The 24,871-nt window shown below is 40.0% G+C and overlaps 1 long non-coding RNA gene across 1 annotated transcript; it reads right to left on the bottom strand.

The window, feature by feature from the left end:
- Nucleotides 1–13,930: 13,930 nt before the first annotated feature.
- LOC139176256 (uncharacterized) lies at nt 13,931–23,163 on the bottom strand. The gene is made up of 3 exons (XR_011560672.1): nt 22,947–23,163; nt 22,346–22,414; nt 13,931–14,047 (listed from the first exon to the last, which is right to left on the bottom strand). It is a non-coding gene; the product is annotated as an uncharacterized lncRNA (long non-coding RNA).
- Between the last annotated feature and the right edge of the window lie 1,708 nt (nt 23,164–24,871).

Genomic DNA, 24,871 nt, shown 5'->3' with positions numbered 1-24,871 from the left:
CCCCAACCCTGGCCAATTTCGTAACCTCTTTGGTGCGGCCAAGGTTGCTTCCCCAGGCTACAACGCTAAGCCGAGAGGGTCGCGCTGCCCAGATGCGGAGGAAGCAGGGCACTCCTAGAGCAGCTGCGGGCGGAGGCTCAGGGTCCAGGCCGGCTGGCGCGGGATGGGGGAGGGGAGGAAGGACTGAGAGGGGTGGACCAACTCGCGTCTAAATCTACGGATAAGGCTTTGTCGTCCGACTGCTGAGCCCTAACTTGACAGAGGACAGAGAGGTGCTGAGCGATTTTTTCATGACCTGTTGGAATTTAGTAACAGCTTTAATAGTCTCATTAGAAATGAGTTACTATATGACGAGTAAGTAAAATATTAAGTGCTTATTTGTGGCGTTTTATGTTCTTTAAACACACACACACACACACACACACACACACACACACACACACACACATTCCCCCACTCGCTTGATAAGTAAACTTTTCCTGCTATAGCCCAGAGGCTGGGCTGGAGAGAAAGAAGGGTCCGGGTGTGTGTAAATGGTTTCTGGGCTCCAAACGGCCATCGTTAGCCCAGAACTTCCAGCCCTGATCTAGGAAAAGAACATTTGATGCCATCAAAGGGCTGCAGATTGAAACCAGATGTGCTCGCCTCGGTTCTTTCCATGCATTTAATTAAGGAGCCGGGATGGAGAAGACTTTTTCATCATTAGTCCACCCACTCCCCCCTCCTCTTTCCATCCCTTCGCCCTCCTACCCCCTCCGCCCCCTCCTCCGCACCCGCCAGCTCGCACCCCCCGACCGGGAGCCCCAGAGCCCCGCCAGCGTCGCGCACTGCGCCGAGCCCGTCGCTCCGTCTCCCCAGTGGTCGCGGCTCCAAGTCTAAACATCTGTCCGCGTCTGGGCCCGGGCGAGCTGCGCGGCAGGGCTAGCGGAAGGCTGGTGGGAGACGGACGAACTCCCGGGTGGGCCCGCAGGAGTGGGAGCGTTGGAGCCGGGTGCCTTGCGCGGTTTCCAAAACCGCTGCTTGTGCGCCCGAAGCCGAGCGCCACGTGTGTCAGTGCCACCGGCTGGAACGGACGCGACTTTATCGCATAGAGAGCTTTTCACCCGGCGTCCGGCTGCACGCGCTTGGGTGAAAGGGCCGAGGGGCTGTTTCTCCCTTCTTTCCACGCACTGCGAGGAGCCGCTGGGTTTGTCCCCGGAGCCGAGTCAGCCTCCTCGAATCTTCCCAGAAATGGAGCAGGCCCTAGCCTTTCTCTCCTCCCCCACCCTCATTACACAGTTCTATTTTACTATTTCTTCTCGTCCTTGATACCGACCGAATTGCGCTTTGTGACAAAGGTCTGGATAAGGAACCAGAGGCCTCTGACACTCCACAGGACTTGCCACTTACCCCGAAGACCCACTGACCTCCGTCATTTGAGAGGAGATTGAGCTTCGGAGAAAGTTGCCTTGTCCAGGGTGTGCCGTCTGCCTGCTTGGTGACCGAGAGGTAGCGAGCGACTGGGAAGAGATGAACAGTTGGAAACGTAACTGAACGTCTCCAGTACTGTTCCGCCGTGTTTTCCAGGGAAACCAGGTGCTCTCTAATATCATCCGCTTGGGATAATATCAACCGATCTTGCCAATACCAAGATGCTAACAATTTCAACGAAATACCAGATACATTTGCTTAACATTTGTCGACCAAATATGTAATTTATACATATGTATATGTACATTTCTATGCGCAATATTTCCCCAAAATGTCTTCTGGACCGAGAGCCCAAATACCAGCAGACTGTGCCGGGATTGTCCGGCTGCCGCAGCGGGGCTGTCTGCTCTGCGCTTAAGTCCCGAAGCCTGGGAGGCCCGCTCCAGGAATGGGTTGGCCTTCGAGAGCTACTTGAGGGGAAGAAGGTAGACAGAGTGTCCTTGAATCCCAGAATAAGTTGGAACTAAGGGTCAGACTCCCTGGGTGTCCAAGGGAAGAGAGATGCCAGGTTGGGACCAGGTTTGAAGGCAGGTGGCACCCCACTCCCACCTCCACCTCTTGCAGTCAGGCATGCTTTCTTGAAATCCTGTGGGAAAGGTCCCCAGGACTCCTCACTGCTCCAGAAGGCAGCTCCTTCAAGGGTATCCATAGGCCTTAACAGCAGAGACCAAGTCCCAGAGTTCTCACCGCAGGGATCTAGGGAAGCAGGGTGAGTTGGGAGGACCCTCCAGGAAGGTCCCCAAGAAAGCAAATCCTTCTGGCACAAATCCTGCAGAACTGATCTTTGCTTGTTTAGGTCTTTGTGGGGGTTTTTGCCTTTTTTTTTTTTTCTAATAACAATTACTAGTGGATTGGATCCACACCCTTATTATGTTTACACAAGACATTTGTAATGTATTGAGATTCTGGATTGTAATAAAAAGCCATCGGGATAACTCTACAGGGAAATTCATGAGCAAGGAGCTCATTCACCCGGTAAATGGTAAAAGGTGTCCATTCCTGTTGCCAGCTGGCCAGGCGGGAGATGGCTGACCTGGAACCCTCAGCGTCAGCCCTGGAGTCAGTGGGGACACGGTACCTCGAGCACACAGAGGCAGGAGAGGGAGCGCCTTTTGAGCACCAAGGGTCTCTGCACCTGGCCTCTCCTTTCTTCTAGGAGCCAGGTCCTGATCATCAGCGGGGTAGAGGGAGGGGAAAACTGGTGGATCAAAGTTCTCTGGGCTCAGGTTGCAGGAACCAGGAGGGCCAAGCACCTCTAGAATGCGAGAACAACCATCTGGCAGAAAGATGTCAGAAGAGGAGAAGCTGTGGCTCTGAGCACATGTTCATCTCCCAAGTAGGCGGCAGGCTTTGCCTGGGAACTTAGAAGGCCTCAGAGAGGCTGTGGCCTGTATAGTTCCCTAATCACTACTTTGTTTTCCCCATGTGACTTCCTTTGGGGAAGAGTTAGAATAGAGCATTTCTAATTCAAAGTCTCCAAACATGTGTACATCTTTCCTTGGCTTTTGTCTTGACTTCCGTCCATCCATCAGCGATTATTAAAATGTGAAGCTCTGGATTGTGTAATTAACCGGAACTCTCTTCCTCATGACTGCTCCAGTATCTGAGAGTGGCTTTCCAACCCTTCCTCCTGCCCTAACCTTTTAAAAATAACTCCTGTTTCTAGATTCCTCCCCAAGTAAGTGGGAGGAAGTCTGGGACTAGTAAGGAAACTTGCCAAGAGATCAGACCAAGGTAGGAAGGAGGTTTGGTTTCCAGCCATGTGCCCTTGGGTGGTCCTATTCATAGTTAGGTTTGGTATTGATTATTGCCCAGGGGTTCCCTGGCACTGGGGGTTGGCAGAACTCTGCCTCATCTGGCTAGCAGAATGCCCCCCACCCCGACCCTAAGCAGTTTCCCCTCTGAGGTGGAAGCCAGGAGTTGCAGTCTCTGACATTTTCATAAGCTGACATGATAATCACGTGTGACAGGTCACAGGTTCCATGACATGTAAACAAGACAATACCACCCTCACGCAAATAACATGCTGTAGGGGTGGAAATGCTTTACTCCTCGTGGTTGACATTCTAGTATATATATTCGTTAACAACAACAACAACCAAAAAAAAAAAAAAAACAGGGGGAAAGAGTAAAATGCAAGATAGACTCTGCAGCATTCCCATACTTTAGTGTTTCTGAGGTGATTTTTTATGCTAGACTTGGAAAAAACTTTCCTTTGCCCTCCCACTTCTGGTTCTTATCGTAAGTGGCATTTTAGACACATTTTCCCTATGCATGGGTAAATGCTTTTTACTCATCCCACCTCCATCCAATAGCCCTATTGGATTATTTGGGAATTTTGCAATAATCAAAGAAAATAGGACTAAAAACACATTTCCAAGTAGTGAGCTGGTAATAGGTTCATTTTGTTACAGTTTGGGAAGCCCAACATATTCACACGGGACCTAATGTGGTTTCAATGGAGCCATATATTCTTCAGATCACTGGATGCTGACTTTGCATGTGCCACTAAAAACACTGGGGACCTGCACGTTGGCAAATGCACTCTCAGACTTTCACTTGCTAAATGCCTTTGCAGTAACTGACAGTATTGAGCACTCTGTTTTCGAGATTTCTCCTGGTTCTCTGTTTCTCTAACCACTTCTTCTTGGCTTTCATAGAGGGTTCTTTTTCCTCAGCTTACGCCTTAAATATTCATATTATCGGAGTTCTGTTCCTCATCCTCTCTGTCATTTCCAATAAACGGGTAGAAGATCTCATACTTTCATGGGTCAATTACCACTGGTTTGTCAGTGAGCCTAACATCTAACTCTTAAGCTTTGCCACCTACTCACTGTCACCTTGGGCAAACTGGGCAAGCTACTTACCTCTCTACACCTCAGTTTACTCATCTTTCCAAATTAGACAAACCACAAATATTCATGAGAATGCATGCAGGTTATTTGACATAGTACTTACTGTATAGTAAACCCTGAAAAAAAGAATAGCTATTTTCTTGATGAACTTGCACTTCATTTTGTTGTTGTTTAGTCACTAAGTCCTGTCTGACTCTTTGCTACCCCATGAACTATAGCCCACCAGACTCCTCTGTCCATGAGATTTCCTAGGCAAGAATACTGGAGTGGGTTGCCATTTCCTTCTTCAGGGGATCTTCCCAATCAGGGGATGGAACCCACATCTCCTGAATTGACAGGTGGATTCTTGCCACCAGGGAAGCCCATGCACTGTATTAGGGAACCTTAAACTCACTGAATTCAGTCCAAAACTGAATTCAGCCTTATCTTCCCATGCTCCTCCCCTTTCCCCAGTAGGAAACCTAGCAGTTACCTCAAATTCCTCTCGCTTTGACACCACCTCCAGCTTATCCAGGTAACCACTCAGTTCTGCCTATTTTATCTAGTGTCAATCCTGTCACTAAGTAGTTGAATAAGTGAGTGAGTGAGTGAAGTCACTCAGTCGTGTTGGACTCTTTGCGACCCCATGGACTGTAGCCTATCAGGCTCCTCCGTCCATGGGATTTTCCAGGCAAGAGTGCTGGAGTGGATTGCCATTTCCTTCTCCAGGGGATCTTCCCAACCCAGGGATTGAACCCGGGTCTCCTGCATTGCAGGCAGACGCTTTACTGTCTGAGCCACTAAGTAGTTGAATAAGTGCTTGTCAAATTGCAAATGATGTTTAAGTAACACTGGAGCAAATGAATAGGCAACATTACATGTGAGTATGTAGCTATAATATTTAGGATATTCACATTATATTTATAAACATAATAACAATCAGTAGTCAGGAAGATGTGCCAAATGCTCTCAGAGGAAACATGAATGTACAGGTGCCATACCTTCTCTGTCCTAAGGAAATCAAGTCTTAATCAACAGTCAGATTCAGATAAACCACAAATGGCCATAGGGAGGATTAGACAAGAAGAAAACAAAAGCAGAATCACCTTATCATAGTCATCATTTAAATAATGTTAATTCCCTTCCTCTGCTTTGTTGATTTCCTTTCTCAGATGGCCAGGTTAAGGTTCCTTTGGACTCTAAGGAAAAATAGGACACTAAATTCTTGCTATCTTCTTATTTTAGAAAAACCCTGGGGAATTGCCTGTGACTAGGAAGCTTAAAACTGGGAATGGTTCTAGGCAAGCAGCAGCACACTGCACTGCCAGGGAAACCATTGCTGACCCTTCAGTCCTGTTCAGAAGGGCTCAAGCCTGGTGGATTTGTTTTTTTTAATAACCACAATCTGATAGAGAACCTGCATGCTCACTGGATTCTTGGCCCTAAATAACACATCTGAGTTGAGGGCCCAGGCTGGCTTGCTGCCTCTGCAGAGTCCCAAACATTGGGCCCTTAGAGCTCTGTTTCTAAGCCAAGGAAAAGTGGGGTAGACTCTTATAGGACAGGTACAAAATGCCTCAGGCCTGGGTAAAATCTGCCAATTTAAAACATAAGGCTCTTCAGCTGACTTTAGTGCTTATTTATAGCATATCCAGTGGGTGTACCACTTTGGATAACCTTCTTGGGCTTGCTGTTCTCATAAATCTGGAACCAAGCACAACCCATTCTCCACCTGCTTTCCTCTCCTGAATCCTATAAATCTCTAATTTTCTAAACAGGTCTTCACTTCTCATCCCCAATTTCTCCACTATTCCCATAGTATTAGCTCATAGATCAACAACCATCCTGATTGCACCTTCTGTTGTCTGTTCCATTCATTTGGTTCATTCCAGTTCAGTTAAGCGGGGATGGCAATGGCAACCCACTCCAGTACTCTTGCCTGGAAAATCCCATGGAGAGAGGAGCCTGGTAGGCTGCAGTCCATGGGGTCGTGAAGAGTTGGACACGACTAAAGTGACTTAACAGCGGCAGCAGCAGCAGCAGTTCAGTTCAGTCGCTCAGTCATGTCTGACTCTTTGCAACCCCATGGACTGCAACATGCCAGGCTTCCCTGTCCATCACCAACTCCCGGAGCTTGCTCAACCTCATGGACATCAAGTTGGTGATGCCATCCAATCATCTCGTCCTCTGTTGTCCCCTTCTCCTCCTGCCTTCAGTCTTCCCCAGCATCAGGGTCTTTTCCAGTGAGTCAATTCTTCTCATCAGGTAGCCAAAGTATTGGAGCCTCAGCTTCAGCATCAGTCCTTCCAATGAATATTCAGGATTGATTTCCTTTAGGATTGACTGGTTTGATCTCCTTGCAGTCCAAAGGACTCTCAAGAGTCTTCTCCAACACCACAGTGCAAAAGCATCAATTCTTCAGTGCTCAGCTTTCTTTACAGTCCAACTCTCACATCCATACATGACTACTGGAAAAACCAGTTTTGACTAGACGGACCTTTGTTGGTAATGTCTCTGCTATTCAATATGCTGTCTAGATTTGTCATAGCTTTCCTTCCAGGGAGCAAGCATCTTTTAATTTCATGGCTGCAGTCACCATCTGCAATGATTTTGGAGCCCCCCAAAATAAAGTCTGTCACTGTTACCACTGTTTCCCCATCTATTTGCCATGAAGTGATAGGACTGGATGCCATGATCTTAGTTTTTTGAAAGTTGAGTTTTAAGCCAGCTTTTTCACTCTCCTCTTTCACTTTCATCAAGAGGCTCTTTAGTTCCTCTTCACTTTCTGCCATAAGGGTCGTGTCATCTGCATATCTGAGGTTATTGATATTTCTCCTGACAATTTTGATTTCAGCTTGTGCTTTATCCAGCCCAGCATTTCGCATGATGTATTCTGCATATAAGTTAAATGAGCAGGGTGACAATATACAGCCTTGACGTACTCCTTTCTCAATTTGGAACCAGTCTGTTGTTCCATGTCCAGTTCTAACTGTTGCTTCCTGACCTGCATGAAGATTTCTCAGGAGGCAGGTCAGGTGGTCTGGTATTCCCATCTTTTGAAGAATTTTCCACAGTTTGTTGTGATCCACATAGTCAAAGGCTTTAGCATAGTCAATGAAGCAGAAATAGATGTTTTTCTGGAATTCTCTTGCTTTTTCTATGATCCAGTGGATGTTGGCAATTTGATCTCTGCCTTTTCTAAATCCAGCTTGAAAATCTAGAAGTTCTTGGTTCACGTACGGAGAATTTTGAGCATTACTTTGCTAGTGTGTGAGATGAGTGCAATTGTGTAGTAGTCTGAACATTCTTTGGCATTGCCTTTCTTTGGGATTGGAATGAAAACTGACTTTTTCCAGTCCTGTGGCCACTGCTGAGATTTCCAAATTTGCTGGCATACTGAGTGCAGCACTTTCATGGCATCATCTTTTAAGATTTGAAATAGCTCAGCTGGAATTCCATCACCTCCACTAACTCTGTTTATGGTGATGCTTCCTAAGGCCCACTTGACTTTGCACTCCAGGATGTCTGGCTCTAGGTGAATGATCATACCATCGTGGTTACCTAGGTCATTAAGATCTTTTTTTATATTCTTCTGTATATTCTTGCCACCTCTTCTTAATATCTTCTGCTTCTGTTAAGTCCATACTATTTCTGTCCTTTATTTGTTTGGTTAGGTATGTATATATTTTACCTCCTTTAAAAGTTTTTATCTATTATGTTGAACACATCTATATCTGCCTTATTTTAGATTTTGCTCAACAGTAAATAGTAGTAACAAATTTCACATTTCTTTTCTTGCCTGCCTCAAAAGGGTGCTGTGAGGTAATGCGTATGTATACCAGTTGCAGAGATTATTACCTCCAGTCACATTTTCCTGCCATTCTTTCTTTTCTTGCTTTTCATCACTACAGATAAGAAGGAAGAATTTACATAATGGAATTTAGAAATCTGTTTTTTTTTTTTAAGTCTAAAACAATGTATTATTTCAACACTTCGCTGATCATGAACCTATTACTTCAACACTTTAAGTTACTATTCACCTCTTCTATGCAAATTATACCTTTGCTTTTCTTAAACATGATGTCCAGTTCTGCATTTAATACACAAGAATCACTTCTCTCCAACATACATGATTTTAAATAGCTCCCCTTTTCTACTCATCTTTTTACTTTTTCCTCTTGCTGCAATTTTTCTTTTGAGCATATTCTTCTTCAAGCCAGAAGTCTGAATCATTTACCTGAATCTGAAGGGCAAAATTTAGTGACCTCTTTAATTTTCATTACTGTTGGCTATCTCAGTTTCCTTATTAAAATTATTATATGGGACTTCAGATATCCAATTATATGTAGCCAAATGGCATAAAGTAGGACTTTAACATTAACCTGTAATCATTACCAGATAGTCTATTATGTTCCATGTTGAGTTTAGTATCATGAAAAAGATTTAAAAACATTGGAACTGTATTTCTTGATTCTGCCTCTTAAAAACTTTGAGCAAGTTATGTAGCCCCTTTGAGTCTAATATCTGAGTCTCAGCATCTGAAGGTACTGCTGAAAAAAATGTAACATAGTAAGGATCTACTCCTGGCAGATCCTTACTATATGCCTGGCAATAGTAAATACTCAACAAAAGTTCAAAATTTCCCCCTTTTTCTAATATGTCTGCTAAAAGCAGACCAACAATGCTCTTTTCAAGAGCAACTAGAAAATCTGAAATACTTATATCTTCCTTACCCTGAATATCTAAGAGCTTCCAAGGCAACCAACACTTGAAAATCGTCTTCCAGAGAAGAATACTTTTTGAAGTAAACCAAACTTTCTCCAAGCCTCCTTAATTGTTGGGTTGACTGCCACTTTCTGCCACATTTTGGAATAGAACAACAGACTTTTTTAAAAAGAGAAAAGAAAAAGTACCTGCTAAGAAGCAGATAATCCAGCAGAGCTTTATGCAATTGTATGAACATGAAGAAAGACAAATTAGAGTTTGGGGTTGTTGAGATTTCATAGAGAAGTGAGGCTGAGACAAATAAGACCAACATTAATACCATTTCCCCATCAGGATGTTGCTAACTATCTCCATAAGGCAAAAGGCTCAGTATAACATAATGAGAATAAAAAGCAGATTAGCAATTTTGTCAATCCAAAAGGGTCAGGAGACCAAAATTGAAATTCATGGCATATCAAGGAGGAGAATCCTCAGGAAACTCTTCAGGCTCTCTGTTAGGAAATATAGAAACCTACAACCTAAGAATGCAAGAAACTTAGGTGAAGATTGAAACTTACAAAGATGGAGCTCAGTCCTGGATTAAATTGAGCTGCTTTTCCTCTTTCTTGCCTTCTAAAATAGGTTGAATACTCTCTGGAGGAATATAACATCCAGAGTCACTATTGTTTTCATACAAAATGGCCAGCATTTGGGAAAAAAAGCTATATTAGGAAATAATACCAAGAGAAAAAATACACAGCAGAAACAAGGTGTCCTCAAATATGGGAGGTAGCAGACACAGATTTAAAATAGCAATAATTAATATAATCAAGGTAATTATATTTTAATAGGCTAGGAATTCTGCCCCTGAAACTGTAAGAATCAAATGGAATTTATAGAACTAAAAAATACAACAAGTGAACTTAAACAATTGCTGCTGCTGCTAAGTCGTTTCAGTCGTGTCCGACTCTGCGCGACCCCATAGACGGCAGCCCACCAGGCTCCCCCATCCCTGGGATTCTCCAGGCAAGAACACTGGAGTGGGTTGTCATTTCCTTCTCCAATGCATGAAAGTGAAAAGTGAAAGTGAAGTCGCTCAGTCAAGTCCGACCCTTAGTGACCCCATGGACTAGATGGGTTTAATTAGATGTTTAACACGGTTTGAGAGAATTAGTGAGCTGAAAAATAGATCAGAAGAAAATAACCAGTCTGAAGTGTGGAGAAAAGAAATAACGAGAAGTAGAATTCTAGGGAGTTGGAGGAATAGAAAGCACCAGAAAACTGTCTTTCTACTGTGACAACAATTTTGCTGGCAGAATCTGTCTTATGTAATTAAATTAAAACTCTGGAATATATTGAAGGCTTGCAACTTTCAGTGGAAAGCATGGACAGTAAATTGAGGTTAACGAGTCAATTTTAGCTCTTAGCACAGTAGTAACTACCCATCTCCTAGCCTCAGCCTCACGGAAGGCAACTATACACACATTGCTGCAGCAGCTAGACACAGCTTGTGGAAGCAGGGGTAGGCAAAAAGCCCCTACTCTCCAAATATCAGGAAATAGTGCTGTAATTGTTGATCACTGATTGTGATCATAGAGGTGCAAAAAGAAGGGTGGCAACTGTTGTATTTCCCCCATTTTCAAGCTCTTCCCCTCAAGCTGAAGTGATTTCTAAGGGACCTAAATGGCCAGAGCCCTCTCTCCTTACTTTGTTTTTCTCTTTTTTTTTTTTTTTTTTCCCCTTTTGGGAGACAGACACTAAAGCTTAAGGCATTCAAAAGCAACTGCACAAACAGAGGAAAATGAGAAAATGGCCATGCATGGGAAAGGTAAAGGCTTAGAAAAAACCTGAGAAGATTTTAAGTTTACACCTCAGGCTGATCCTTGGAACAGAGAGAAAGAAAACATAAATATAAAACAAGAAAGAAAGAAAGAAAAACAGCAAACCCTGGGGAAAGGAGAGAATCTGATTTTCAGAGTTTTCACATTATTAGATTCAAACATCAAGTTTTCAACAAAAAATGTTGTAAGACAAACAAAGCAGCAAAAAAGTATTGCCTATTAAAGATAAATAATTGTTCCTTTAAAATACCTGTTGGAAGAAATACAGGGTGAAGAAATTAAAAACTACTGTTTTAAAGATGCTCAAGAAGCTGATATGTAAACAAATTGAAAATACCAGTAAAGAGATAGAAAATATAAAAAGAAACCAAAAAGAAATCCCAGAGCTGAAAAGTACAATAACTGAAATGAAAAATTCACTAGAAGAATTCAAAGGCATACTTGAACAGGCAGAAACACCATCAAACTTGAATATAGAACAATGGGAATTACTAAAAGTGAGGAATAGAAAGAAAAAAGATGAAAGAAAAATTGAGCATAGCCTAAGTGACACCATCAAACAGACCACTTATTCAGTGCAAGAGTCCCAGAAAGAGAAGAGAAAGAAAGTAGGCAGAGAGGGTATTTGAAGAAATAATGTCAGAAAACATTCCAAATTTGATGAAAGACATGAATATAAATATCTAAGAAGTTCAACAAACTCCAAGTAAGATGAACTCAAAGAGATCCACACCAAGACACATTATAAATAACATTTTTGAAAATCAAAGATTAATGGAGGATCTTGAAAGCAGCAAGAAGCAGTTCATCACATACAAGGGATACTCAATAAGATCATCAGATTTTTTTCGTAAGAAACTTTGGGGGCCAGGAGCCAATATATTCAAAGTGCTCAAAGGGAAAAATGAACTGTCGACTGAGAATCCTATGTACAGCAAAACTGTCCTTCACAGTGAGGGAGAAATTAAAACATTCCTAGATAAATAAAAATTGAGAGACGTCGTTACCATTGGAACTTCCCTGTTAAATGCGCAAAGGAAAGGTAAAATGAAAGGAAATCAGACAATAAATTGAAGCCATCTGAAGAAATAAAAATCTCAATAGTTAAATACATGGCAGCTACAAAAGGTAATATTATCATACAATGATTTGTAACTCCACTCTCTATTACACATGATTTAAGAGACTAATACATTTTTAATTATTGTCTAAAAGTTAGTATTATTGTACTTTTCGTTTGTAAATCTACATGTTGTCAAATCCATGATTTAAAAGACTAATGCATTTTCTAGAAAGAATTATTAATTTAGGTCTTAGAGCACACAATATGAACAGTAAATTTGTGATGTCAGCAACTGGAACAGATAGTGACAGAGCTGTGAAGAGTTTAGTCCTAGATTAAATTGAGCTGATTTTCCTCTTTCTTTCCTTCTAAAATAGGTTGAATCCTCTCTAGAGGATTCAATTTTTCGTATGTTATCAGAGTTAAGTTGGTATAAATTCAAATTTAAGTGTTATAATCTTAGGATGTTAAATACAATCACCATGGTCACCACAAAGAACATAGCCATTGAATATACAAAAGGAAATGAGAAAGAAATTTAAATGTTTCACTACAAAAAATCAAATAACCATAAAAGAAGACACTAATGCAGGAAAGAAGAACAAAAGAGCTGTAAGGAATACAGAAAACAAATAGCAAAGTGACAGAAGTAAGCCTCTACTTATCAGCAACTACTTTAAATGTAAATATATTAAATACTCTAATCAGAAGACACAGACTGACAGAAAGGATAAAACCACATGATCCAAACTATATGCCATCTTTAAAAGACTCACTTTCCTCAAAAATGCAAACATACTGAATGTGAAATAAAGGAAAAAGATAGTCCATGCAAACAGTAATCAAAAGACAGCAAGAGTGGCTATACTAATATCAGAAAAAATAGACTTTAAATCAAAAATAAGTTGAAAGAAACAAAGAAGAACAGTATGTGCTGATAAAAGCTTCAGTACATCAAGAATATGTTATAATTATAAACATTTACATACTTAATTACAGACTCGCAAAATTTACGAAGCAAAATCTGACAGAATTGAAGGGGAAAACAGCTCTACAATAACAGGAGGAAACTTCAATACTCCCCTCTCAATAATAGGTAGAACATAAGAAAGGACATAGAAAACTTACCACAGTAAATCAGTGAGATCCGACAAACATATACAGAGTGCTCTACTTAACTATAACAGCATATGCATTCTCCTTAATTGTACCTGGGGCATTTTTCAGGTTAGTTTCAATAGATTTAAAAAGACAGATATGATTCAAATTATATTCTGTCACTACTACAGAATGAAATCAACAGTAGAAGTAAAACTTGAAAATTCACATATTTGTAGAAGTTAAATAATGCACTCTTAAACAAAGGATCAAAGACAAAATCACAGGAAGTTAAGTCTAACAAAGACAGTATAAGAAGAGAAAACAGACCAATATGTTTTATGAACATAAATAAAAATTCTCAGTAAATCCTAACAAATCAAATTCAGTAGCATATCAAAAGGATTGTACATGAGGACCAAGTGGGATTTATTACGGGAATGCAAGGATAGTTCAACATATGAAATATATACCCAAATAAATGTTTTTTTAAATTATTTTAAAAATATATAACAGTACTATTTATGACATACTCAAAGAGAAAATAACCCAAATACTCAACAATATCATGCATAAATAAATTATGTTATTGGGCTTTCCAGGTGATGCTAATGGTAACGAATCTGACTGTAATGCAGGAGATGCAAGAGACACGGGTTCAATCCCTGGGTCAGGAAGGTCCCCTAGAGGAAGGCATGGCAACCCACTCCAGTATTCTTGCCTGAAGAATCCCATGGACAGAGGAGCCTAGCGGGCTACAGTCCATAGCACAAAAATAGTCAGACACTACTGAAGCAACTTAGTACATATTTATATACTTAAATAGTATCTGCTGCTTCATGCAACAGTATGGATGGGTCTCACAAAGATAATGTTGATATAAAAATTCCAGACATAAAGAGCATTTATTTTTTGTTCCATTTATTTTTTTAAAAGTTGATTCCCTCCATGTTCCACTTCAAAAGCTGAAGATATCTCATATTATGTTTCTTGCAGAAACTGCCACTCATTTACCACGTGTCTTCCACAGAGAATTTCTGTAAGAGTAAGTAGAAGCATAAGAAAAAATGCTTTAAATATCACTTGGTCTAAGAAGCATTAATCATTTTCACAAACTGCCTTCTGATATTTAGCAGAACCTTAACTATGCTTTTATGTGTTCGATTAAATGATATAACAGGTTTATAGCACTGAAAACAGATGTCTAAAATATATAAGGACATGACAGTGTTCTCCTAGTTACACAGGTGTTCATGGTGATCTCAACTTCATAACTTTGGAGCTGTAATAATAGTAATAATTGCTACTATTTTGTGAGTATTTACTGTATGCCAAACACCGTGCTAAGTGTTTTATAACCATTATCTCATTTAATCTCTGCAATAACCCTGGGAGGGAGGTTTTACTATCCCCTGTTTTAGATAAGGAAACTACCGTTAGGTAATTTTCCCAGGAGAGTTACCCAGCCATATTAGTATTTGGTTCTCTCTGACAGTCGGGCATGCGATCTTAATTAACTACCTTGCAAAATGGTGTGTTGTGCTGGTGTGTATCAGTGATGTAAAGAAATGCCAGTTCAATGGTTTGAAACTGTAAATGTAAGATTTGGTATAGATTTAGCTTCAAAACTCCCTGTTTCCCTACCTTTAGCCCCCAGTTTATCCTCACTTGACTCTCTTGAGTCACTTTACTCTACAGTGGCAATTGAAAAATCTAGATATATCATGGGGAGGAACAGAATTTTAATCGTTTTGTTTGTCTCACCAAAGGGTTCCCATTCTCAAGTAGGGTACCATTGACTGTTTGAGACTCAGTCTTTGCTTTCTTTTTCTGGAGGTAGAGTAAAAAGAGAAGTTGTATCATAGCATTCAGGCATACTATTTTTCCTGGTTCATTAAGTTCAGTCACTTAGTCATGTCTGACTCTTTGCAACCCCATGGACTGCAGCATGCCAGGCCTCCCTGTCCATCGCCAACTCCCGGAGTTTACTCAAACTCATGTCCATTGAGTCAGTGATGCCATCCAACCATCTCCAAATGAGTCAGCTCTTTGCATCAGGTGGCCAAAGTGTTGGAGTTTCAGCTTCAACATCAGTCCTTCCAATGAACACCCAGGACTGATCCCCTTTAGGATGGACTGGTTGGATCTCTTTACAGTACAAGGGACTCTCAAGAGTCTTATCCAACACCACTGTTCAAAAGCATCAATTCTTTGGTGCTCAGTTTTCTTTATAGTCCAACTCTCACATCCATATATGACTACTGGAAAAACCATAGCTTTAACTAGATGGACCTTTGTTGGCAAAGTAATGTCTCTGCTTTTTAATAAGCTATCTAGCTTGATCATAACTTTTCTTCCAAAGGGCAAGCATCTTTAAATTTCATGACTGAAGTCACCACCTGCAGTGATTTTGGAGCCCCCCAAAATAAAGTCTGTCACTGTTACCATTGTTTCCCCATCTATTTGCCATGAAGTGATGGGACCGGATGCCATGAGACCAGATGCCATGATCTTAGTTTTCTGAATGTTGAGTTTTAAGCCAGCTTTTTCACTCTCCTCTTTCACTTTCATCAAGAGGCTCTTTAGTTCCTCTTCACTTTCTGCTATAAGGGTGGTGTCATCTGCATATCTGAGGTTATTGATATTTCTCCTGGGAATCTTGATTCCAGTTTGTGCTTCATCCAGCCCAGAATTTCTCATAATGTACTCTACATATAAGTTAAATAGGCAAGCTGACAATATAGAGCCTTGACATACTCCTTTCCCCATTTGGAACCAGTCTGTTGTTCCATGTCCATTTCTAATTGTTGCTTCCTGACCTGCATACAGATTTCTCAGGAGGCAGGTCAGGTGGTCTGGTATTCCCATCTCTTGAAGAATTTTCCACAGTTTGTTGTAGTTTACCCAGTCAAAGGCTTTGGCATAGTCAATAAAGCACAAGTATATGATTTTCTGGAACTCTCTTGCTTTTTCAATGATCCATTGGATGTTGGTAATTCGATCTCTGGTTCCTCTGCCTTTTCTAAATCCAGCTTGAACATCTGGAAGTTTGTGGTGCACATGCTGTTGAAGCCTGGCTTGGAGAATTTTGAGCTTTACTTTACTAGCATGTGAGATGAGCGCCTTTGTGCAGTAGTTTGAGCATTCTTTGGCATAGCCTTTCTTTGGGATTGGAATGAAAACTGACCTTTTCCAGTCTTGTGGCCACTGCTGAGTTTTCCAAATTTGTTGGCTTATTGAATGCAGCACTTTCACAGCATCATCTTTTAAGATTTGGAATAGCTCAGCAGGAATGCCATCACCTCCACTAGCTTTGTTCATAATGATGCTTCCTAAGGCCCACTTGACTTCCCATTCCAGGATGTCTAGCTCTAGGCTGGTGATCATACCATCGTGATTATCTGGGTCATTAAGATCTTTTTTGTATAGTTCTTCTGCATATGCTTGCCACCTCTTCTTAATATCTTCTGCTTCTGTTAGGTCCATACCATTTCTGTCCTTTATTGTGCCCATCTTTGCATGAAAAGTTCTCTTGGTAACTCTGATTTTCTTGAAGAGATCTCTAGACTTTCCCATTCTATTGCTTTCCTCTATTTCTTTGCACTGATTGCTGAGGAAGGCTTTCTTTTCTCTCCTTGCTATTCTTTGGAACTCTGCATTCGAATGGATATATCTTTCCTTTCACTTCTCTTCTATTCACAGGTATTTGTAAGTTCTCCTCAGACAACTATTTTGCCTTTTTGCATTTCTTTTCCTTGGGGATGGTCTTGATCCCTGCCTGCTGTACAATGTCATGAACTTCCATATATAGTTCTTCAAGCACTCTATCTGATCTAATCCCTTGAATCTATTTGTCACTTCCACTGTATAATCAATCATAAGGGATTTGATTTAGATCATACCCCAATGGTCTAGTGGTTTTCCCTACTTTCTTCAATTTAAGTCTGAATTTGGCAATAAGGATTTCATGGTCTGTGCCACAGTCAGCTCCTAGTCTTGTTTTTGCTGACTGTATAGAGCTCCATCTTTGGCTGCAGAGAATATAATCAATCTGATTTCTTGGTAGAAAAATGGAAAAGAAAGGATTATAAAGTGTATGCTTGTATATCCTATAAATCCAAGGATACTTAGATTATTTTTCTCTGTATTCACACCCATTACCATTTTTGAAAGGTGCCATTTTTTACTTGCAGTGAAAGATGCCTTTGTCATATTGGCATCAGCATGTTCTTCAGCTGCCAGAAGCCAGATTCCTGTTCTTAGACCATTGGGAAGACTTGTTATCATGACTCTGCTCTTGAATTGTGTTGGAGAAATATATTCCTTCTAGAGATAATATCCTCTGTACTCATACAGGTTGAAGAAGTTCAGCTACTGCACCCTGCTGCAGCAAGAAGACTCATAAAAACCTTGAACCCATTACTCATGTAAAAGAACAAAGAGAGCTTTATTGAAGTTCAAATGAAAAGTATAAATAGTTTGTCAGACAGCACATGAAGTGAAGATTCCAACATTCTTTTTTTGCTTATGTTGCTTTTAATGGCATTTGAGATTAAAGGTCAAATATAATTCAATGCGGTAATCCTTGTGAGGCTTAATTTTCTATATTGGAAGGTTCGAAGTATTCATCTCTTCACCCAGAGCTTTCCTTCTCAACAGTCTGTCTTCATTGCACTTTTCATGTCTGTTTACCTCAGATCCTAACCAGCAAAATGTGTACTTTTAAAATGATTCCCCAGGCCTTTCTTCACTAGATACTCATTCATTCACTGATTCACTCACTTAACACATGCAAAGAATATAATCAATCTAATTTCTTGGTAGAAAAATGGAAAAGAAAGGATTATAAAATGTATGCTTATATATCCTATAAATCAAAGGATACTTAGATTATTTTTTCTCTATATTCACACCCATTGCCATTTTTGAAAGGTGCCATTTTTGAAAGCTGAGCCCACTGTACTCAGCTTCCTAGGATTAGAATCCTTTTGATAAGTGCTCTGAACACTGCACTGAAGATTTTTTAAAAAAAAAACAAACAAGCAAACAAACAGAAAACTCGGGTCTTTACACAATATACTCACTATCTAAAAGGGAAGGTAAACATGTTTAGAAAATGATTTGTGTAGTAGAGTTGATGATTGAACACTTTATTTTTCAAATTAAAAAAAAGTAATTTCTTTCATTTCTAAAATGGATCTATTCCCCTAGTCCTTCATCCAGGATGGCCAAAATAAACTTAAATTCAGTAAGTAATGGTATCACAGACTCTTGGGGATTGAATAGTTTCCCAGAGATAATTCCTTATCCTTGAGGATTCTAATGTTCACTCTTTCAGCCTGCTTTCCATACCCCTGGCTTTCCCTTAGGATAGCTTCTGAGAATGTTAGGGGTTTCAAGTCTCACAAAGGCTGGAGAGAGAGAATCTAAGATCCACAAATAAGATCCATTGCCCATGAATAAATCCTGCATTGATTTCTAGGTCCTCTATGACAAAGCTGGTTGGGACTTATTTCCTCTCTCTCTCACAGGTTTTACTGTGCTTTTGTTTCTCTTAGCTGGTTAGGCCCCAGAGCTCCACCCTAGCTCACTAAGCTCCAATGTGGCTCTTGTCTAGCATTGCATAACCCTCTCAGTTTCAGCCCACTGTACTCAGCTTCCTAAGATTAGGATCCTTTTGATAAGAGCTCTGAACACTGTTGCAGCAATCCCATATAAGTCTAATGGCTTGATTGCTTTCCTTATGGCTCCTCCTCTTGCATACAAATTTCTGAATCTTTTCATACACTAAAGGAGATGATGGAGAATTTGCAGGGCTAGCTCAAGTCTTATAAACAGCCAACTCTTTCCATTGTTTTCTGGTTTTATGTAGTTTGCTCTTTATTTTTGTTTTGATACAAGATAGTACCCTATGAGATCATCTCTTTTAAGAGTTGCAAATAGAAAGTAGGAGGAAAATCCCCTGGAGTTGGTGGGAAAATGGAGGAGGTGGGGCTTTGTGGGGAGAATGCCTAAGGAACTGAACTTCCTCCATGTCTCTTTAAATTTTTCTTCCCACAGTCTTTTATGCTGAAAGAAGTAAAATTTGTTCACTTTCCTATATGGAAAGGATGTATGTCTTCTGATTCTCTCTACCCATGGGAACTTGATGTTCAGGTCAGCCTGTCCTGCTTCTTGATATTTCAGAAGAGTAGAAAAAAAAATTAGAGATTTATTTTCTCTTTCCACAGTGCTTGGCTTCTAAGAATCTTGTCATAAAAAATGACTCAAAAATGCCATTTTGGTAGTCAGTAGTTGAATATCAACTACTCTTTTTTTCCATTTCTATTTGCCATTTCCAGCAGATGGATATTTCCTAATAAACAGAAAGTTACATGGAAATAGAAAAGAAAGGTTTATATTTTAATGTTTATTACATATTATGTATATTTATCTGATGACATTTAAAATAAATTATATATTTGTAGTTTTATAACATGCAAGTACACAGTGTTTTAAAATACATTATCCCTTTTTAGACGCATAAGCTACAATGGAAACACCAAGAAGGAACACATAACTTTATAGATATTAGGGTCAAAGAACAAGATAATTAAATTGCTATAATTGGCTTTCTTTTGGAAAACTTAAGCAAGAGATTCAATCAAATTTCTCATTATTATTATTATTTCTTAGGATTTTCACTGATAAATCATAAATTTTCCAAGGACAATGTCTAAAATGTAGAGTCTATTCCAATAAGCCACCCAGACCGAAGGAAAATCAGGTGGGGAGCTATCATACAGTTTATTAATTAAAAAAGAGACTTCAGAGGCTGTAGGATAATGTTGCTTTATCATCTTTAACATCAGTACAAATCAAATGGCTTCCCTTGTGGCTCAGCTAGTATAGAATTTGCCCACAGTGCAGGAGACCTTGGTTCAGTTCTTGGGTTGGGAAGATCCCCTGGAGAAGGAAAAGACTACCCACTGCAGTATTCTGGTCTGGAGCATGCCATGGACTGTATAGTCCACGGGGTCACAAAGAGTTGGACACAACTCAGCAACTTTCACAAAAAGTATTACTAACATTGAATACTTTGGAATATATTTGGAAGTGTACAATACATGCACAGGCCTAAGGAAGGATAATTCTGGTGGGACTTGGTGATCCATTAAGTCACTGATACCCTGTGCATCTCACCCTATGACCAGCTGACCCTATTCCCCCTTTCCCCATGTGAGCAGAAGCTCAGCTATACCATGCTGAAAGACGTTTGATTAATAAAGTTTAATGGTAGAACATCATTGCGTGAATACAGTCATGTTACAATTCTCAATTCTCTTTGATGCTGGGATAAAGCTAGCTAGTTTGAGTACCCAAAAGACACCTGCTGAAATTTATAGACACTTTGAAGGCAAACACAATGTTACCTGATATTATACCTTTTGAATTTAATTGCTTTTGTATCTCAGGCAGGAGTGAACTAACTTCTTAATGAGCATATAAGATTCTGTTAACAAGTCGGATATAAATCTTAGATCGTCAAAGACTGGCTTCTGTGACTGATTAAACAAAGAAGAGTTGAACTGATTGTGGTTATTACAATCAAGAGCCATTTATTACTACAGTTTATGACATAAAGAATACCACAGAAAGGAGAAATAAAATAGGTCTTTTCTGACCATAAGATAATAAAGCTCAAAATTTCCTTTTGAAAAGTATGAAAATAAATTACAATTAACAGAAAATTAAAATTTTAAATTTGTAAAAATATATTGCCCTAGGCATAACTAAAACTATAACTCTGAAATATTTAGAAAGTTATGTAGACCTCTGGTAAACATGGCACGCTAAGTAGGCAAACTCAAAACCAAGGAAAAAGAATCGTTAGGGTCACAAAGGAGGCCCTAAAGAAGTCCCATGAAAAATAACATCCAATGAGTTTTCCTCTCATTTTTTGATCTTCCCTTTGCCCTAAATTTTCCGAATCGCACAGCTTTTTGAGTAAATGTGGGCTTGTTTTATACACCTACTATTTTCCTTCCTTAACATCACTTCTATCATTCCTTTCTCCATTGATTGGACCTCTGCATCAGTTTCCTAACTGGTTACTTTGTGGCTAATATCTCTCTACCCTGCCAAGAAAGAATGCAAATATGATCATATTTGTCTCTTTCAACATTACCCTGTGGTTCTGTATTGCCTACAAGACTGAGATTAAATACCTTAGTAAAGTGATGGCGTGCACTTCGTTCCTTTAACTAATAAATTAACCTTACCTCCCACCCTTCTCTCCACATGTCAGAATCTATGCCATTTACTTACTTATAATGGTCATCACACTTACTTTGCTTAAGATTAGTTTTTGTTCATTCTTTAGGTGTCACTTTAAAAGTCACCTCTTACAAGAGCACTTCCTAGACTTTAAAGAATATTTCTGTTCCTCCTTGTGTTCCTTTCTCTGTATCTACCTTAGCTCTCACTTTTTTCCTTTATGAACACTTAAAATTTGTAATTTTATCTTTACTTACACAGTGATTTGTTTTGGGGGGGCCATGACTTATACCCCTTCATTTTTATATTTTATTTTTTAAATTAGAGGATAATTACTTTACAATATTGAGATGGTTTTTGCCATACATCAACTTGAATCCGCACTAGGTACACACATGTCCCCTCCTTCTTGAACCCCTTTCCCATCTCCCTCCCCTTCCCATTCCTCTAGGTTGTCACAGAGCACTGGCTTTGGATTCCCTGCATCATACATCAAACTCCCACTGGCTACCTATTTTACTTTAAAAATCTGCCTTCATCACTATAAAGTAGGTTTCATGCATGCATAGACTGAACACATCTTGTTCACTCTTCCCAGAAATTTGTTTAATAAATGAGTATATGAATGAACCCTTATTCTAAATGGAGTTAGCTTCAGCAGTCTGAATGTATCAAGCTATTTTAACTTCTGCCTTCATATTTCAGTTTCCTCTGTCTGGAGCACTTGTTATTCTCTGAAATGACAAATGGGGATTTGGGGAGTATGTGATCATATTTCATGACTCAGCTCAAGCATTATAGAAAGCCTGGTAGAGTTATCTTTGGGCCCTTTTGAACCATAGTTCACCTTCTTATCACAAAATTGATCACATTCTATTACTTTTATTAGTTCACGTGTCTAGTTCCCCCTACTGGAATGTAAGCTCCCACTGGGCAGGGACTGTTCCTTATTTGTCCTCTATTCTACCAGAATTTAGAAGCATACATCCTTTCATTAACTGGAGTAACTTTACCTCCAAGCCCCCTTCATATATCAGAACCTATGCCATTTGCTTATCTATAATGGTCATCACACCTACCTTGCTTCAGATTAGCTTTACTCATCCTTCAGGTGTCAGTTTCAAGGTCACCTCAGCAATCAATCAAAGCTGGTTGGATGAATGAATGGATGAGTTTTTCTGAAATGTTTCATAGCACTTGTGATTGATATCTTCATATTTTGCCAAATGATTCTTATTAAAAACCACTGCCAGATTATTTATAGTAGAAGAAAAAGCAAGGGCTTTCCAAAGGAAACTTTGAAGGCTATTCTGTCTCTCTGTAATCAATGGCATTAAAAAAAAACAATAACATCTTTGGCCAATACAACCAATAGCTACAACAGGAAATAACAGTCAAAAACAAGTGTTAAATTTATTAACATCACCAACCCCAGCCAACCACCTTATTGTATTGCAACTGCATGACCCTTTGAAAATGTTTAAATTGAACATGATCTGGAAATTCACAAATCTTTGGTTTATGAAATGTAAAAAATAAAATATATACTTTTAAAAAACTGCACTGATTCCATCTCTCATCACTACCTCTCAATTGGAGTCACACTTGGCCTTGGCACCCTTGGCTTAATGGGACCAAGCTTGGGAGACTGCTTTCATCTCAGTAGGACTGGTCACTTACCTTTTTTTGTTTGGGATCCTCATACAGCTCTCTACCTCCAGACCCACAGTAGTGATGTTACTTCCTCCACTTTACACTTATATGGTTATGCACAGACAGCCTCTGGTGCACACATGAGCATAAAGCAGCCATCACAGCAGGTGCAGAGTCCCTTCTTTAGTGAATTACTGCCTCCTTACTGGAGCCAGGAGAGACCTGCTGTGTTTGTCTCTTTTTAGTTATTAGGCAACGTCTGCAGGCACTCAAGATTTCTATTCCATATTTATCCTCTTCTGGAGCAGAAAGCAAGTGCTATAACAGCTGTGTGTGTATTTGTTTTCTTTGGGGCAGATAGAAGCCAAAGAAACCACAAAACAGTCTAAATTTCAGCTCTTCCTTCACTTATGTAAGAATTACAGAAGCAGGTGCAAAGTGTTTGTTTCTTCTGGGTGTATAAGGCTTCTGAGCTTTCATATTAATAATTTATAAGCAGCCTATTCTTGCTATATGTCAGTTTGAGTGCTATCTGGGCTACACTATAGAGCTACTTTATAAGACACATCTGATGGGTTTCTTGACTCTCTGACCCGTTTCATAACAGTATCAGAAAGTAGTCTTACTCTCATATCTGAGGATCCACAAAGTGAAGAGTCACACCTACATGGCATGGGCAAGATATACGTTGAACTGAAACTCTTAGTCTAAATGCCCCAGATTCCAAGGATCCAAAAAGATCAAATAGAAAGTAGTTTATTTTTTAGAGAATATTTCTCACTCTACTCCACTCTTGATTGTTCATTAAGGTGAAAGACTAAGACTGGCCTTTTTTTTTGATCTTCAAACACTCCAAGCTTGTATCCACCTTAAGGGGAATGTGGAATTATTGGGCATAGATTATCATTACATTTCTAATTTTCATAGATATTGCCAAATTATGAAACACTGAATTTCAGAAGTTTCTCACACAGAATTCCATGTAGGATTATGGATGATATGGTGAACAATACCTTTAACAATATTGACTAGTAAATGCAATAGTGAATTACGTGTTTTGAAAGAGATTAATAATTATTACTCATACAGAGGCATAAAACGAAAATGCTCTTGAAGCCCAAAGTGTGGCTATCCAGTTTACTTCTCCTGATAGAGAGCATAAGGAATACTGTTTTGCTGCTGTGTTTTGTGGGATGGGATATCCTGCATTTGGTTTCTGTGCCTGGAGCTGAGGAACAGTGATCAGAGCTGTATCCCAAGGTGTAGACCCCTGAAGAAGGGATAGGCTACCCACTCCAGTATTCTTCGGCTTCCCTGGGGGCTCAGTCAGTAAAGAATCCACCTGCAGTGCGGGAGATCTGGGTTTGATCCCTGGGTAGGGAAGATCCCCTGGAGGAGGGCATGGCAACCCACTTCAGTATTCTTGCCTGGAGAATCCCATGGACAGAGGAGCCTGGCATGCTGTACCATTCACAAAAAGCTGGACACAACTGAGAGACTAAGCACACACACAAGGTGCTATCAGATAAGGATCAGCGTATTAGTTTGTTGGACTGCCATAATAAAGTACCCCAAACTGAGTGGCTTAAACAATAGAAGTTTGTCATCTCACAGTTCTAGAAGCTAGAACTCTGAAATCAAGGTGTCATTAGGATTGAGTCCTAAGGACTGTGAGGAATAATCTGTACCAGCCCTTTCTCTTTGGCTTATAGATGGCCATCTTCTCCCTGTGTCTCTTCACATCATTGTCTTTCTATATGTTTCTGTCTGTATCCAGATTTCCCCTTTCATAGGGCTACCAGTCATAGTGAACACCAGTCATTTTGACTTAATTACCTCTATTAAAGTGAAAGTGATAGTCGCTCAGTCATGTCTGATTTTTTTGATCCCATGGACTATACAGTCCATGGCATTCTCTAGGCCAGAATACTGGAGTGGGTAGCCTTTCCCTT

The sequence above is a fragment of the Bos indicus genome, chromosome 16, assembly GCF_029378745.1.
Source record: "Bos indicus isolate NIAB-ARS_2022 breed Sahiwal x Tharparkar chromosome 16, NIAB-ARS_B.indTharparkar_mat_pri_1.0, whole genome shotgun sequence".
Classification (NCBI taxonomy): Eukaryota; Metazoa; Chordata; class Mammalia; order Artiodactyla; family Bovidae; genus Bos; species Bos indicus.
Note: the sequence above shows the minus strand (reverse complement) of the source record. Positions and strands in the feature narration are given on the sequence as shown.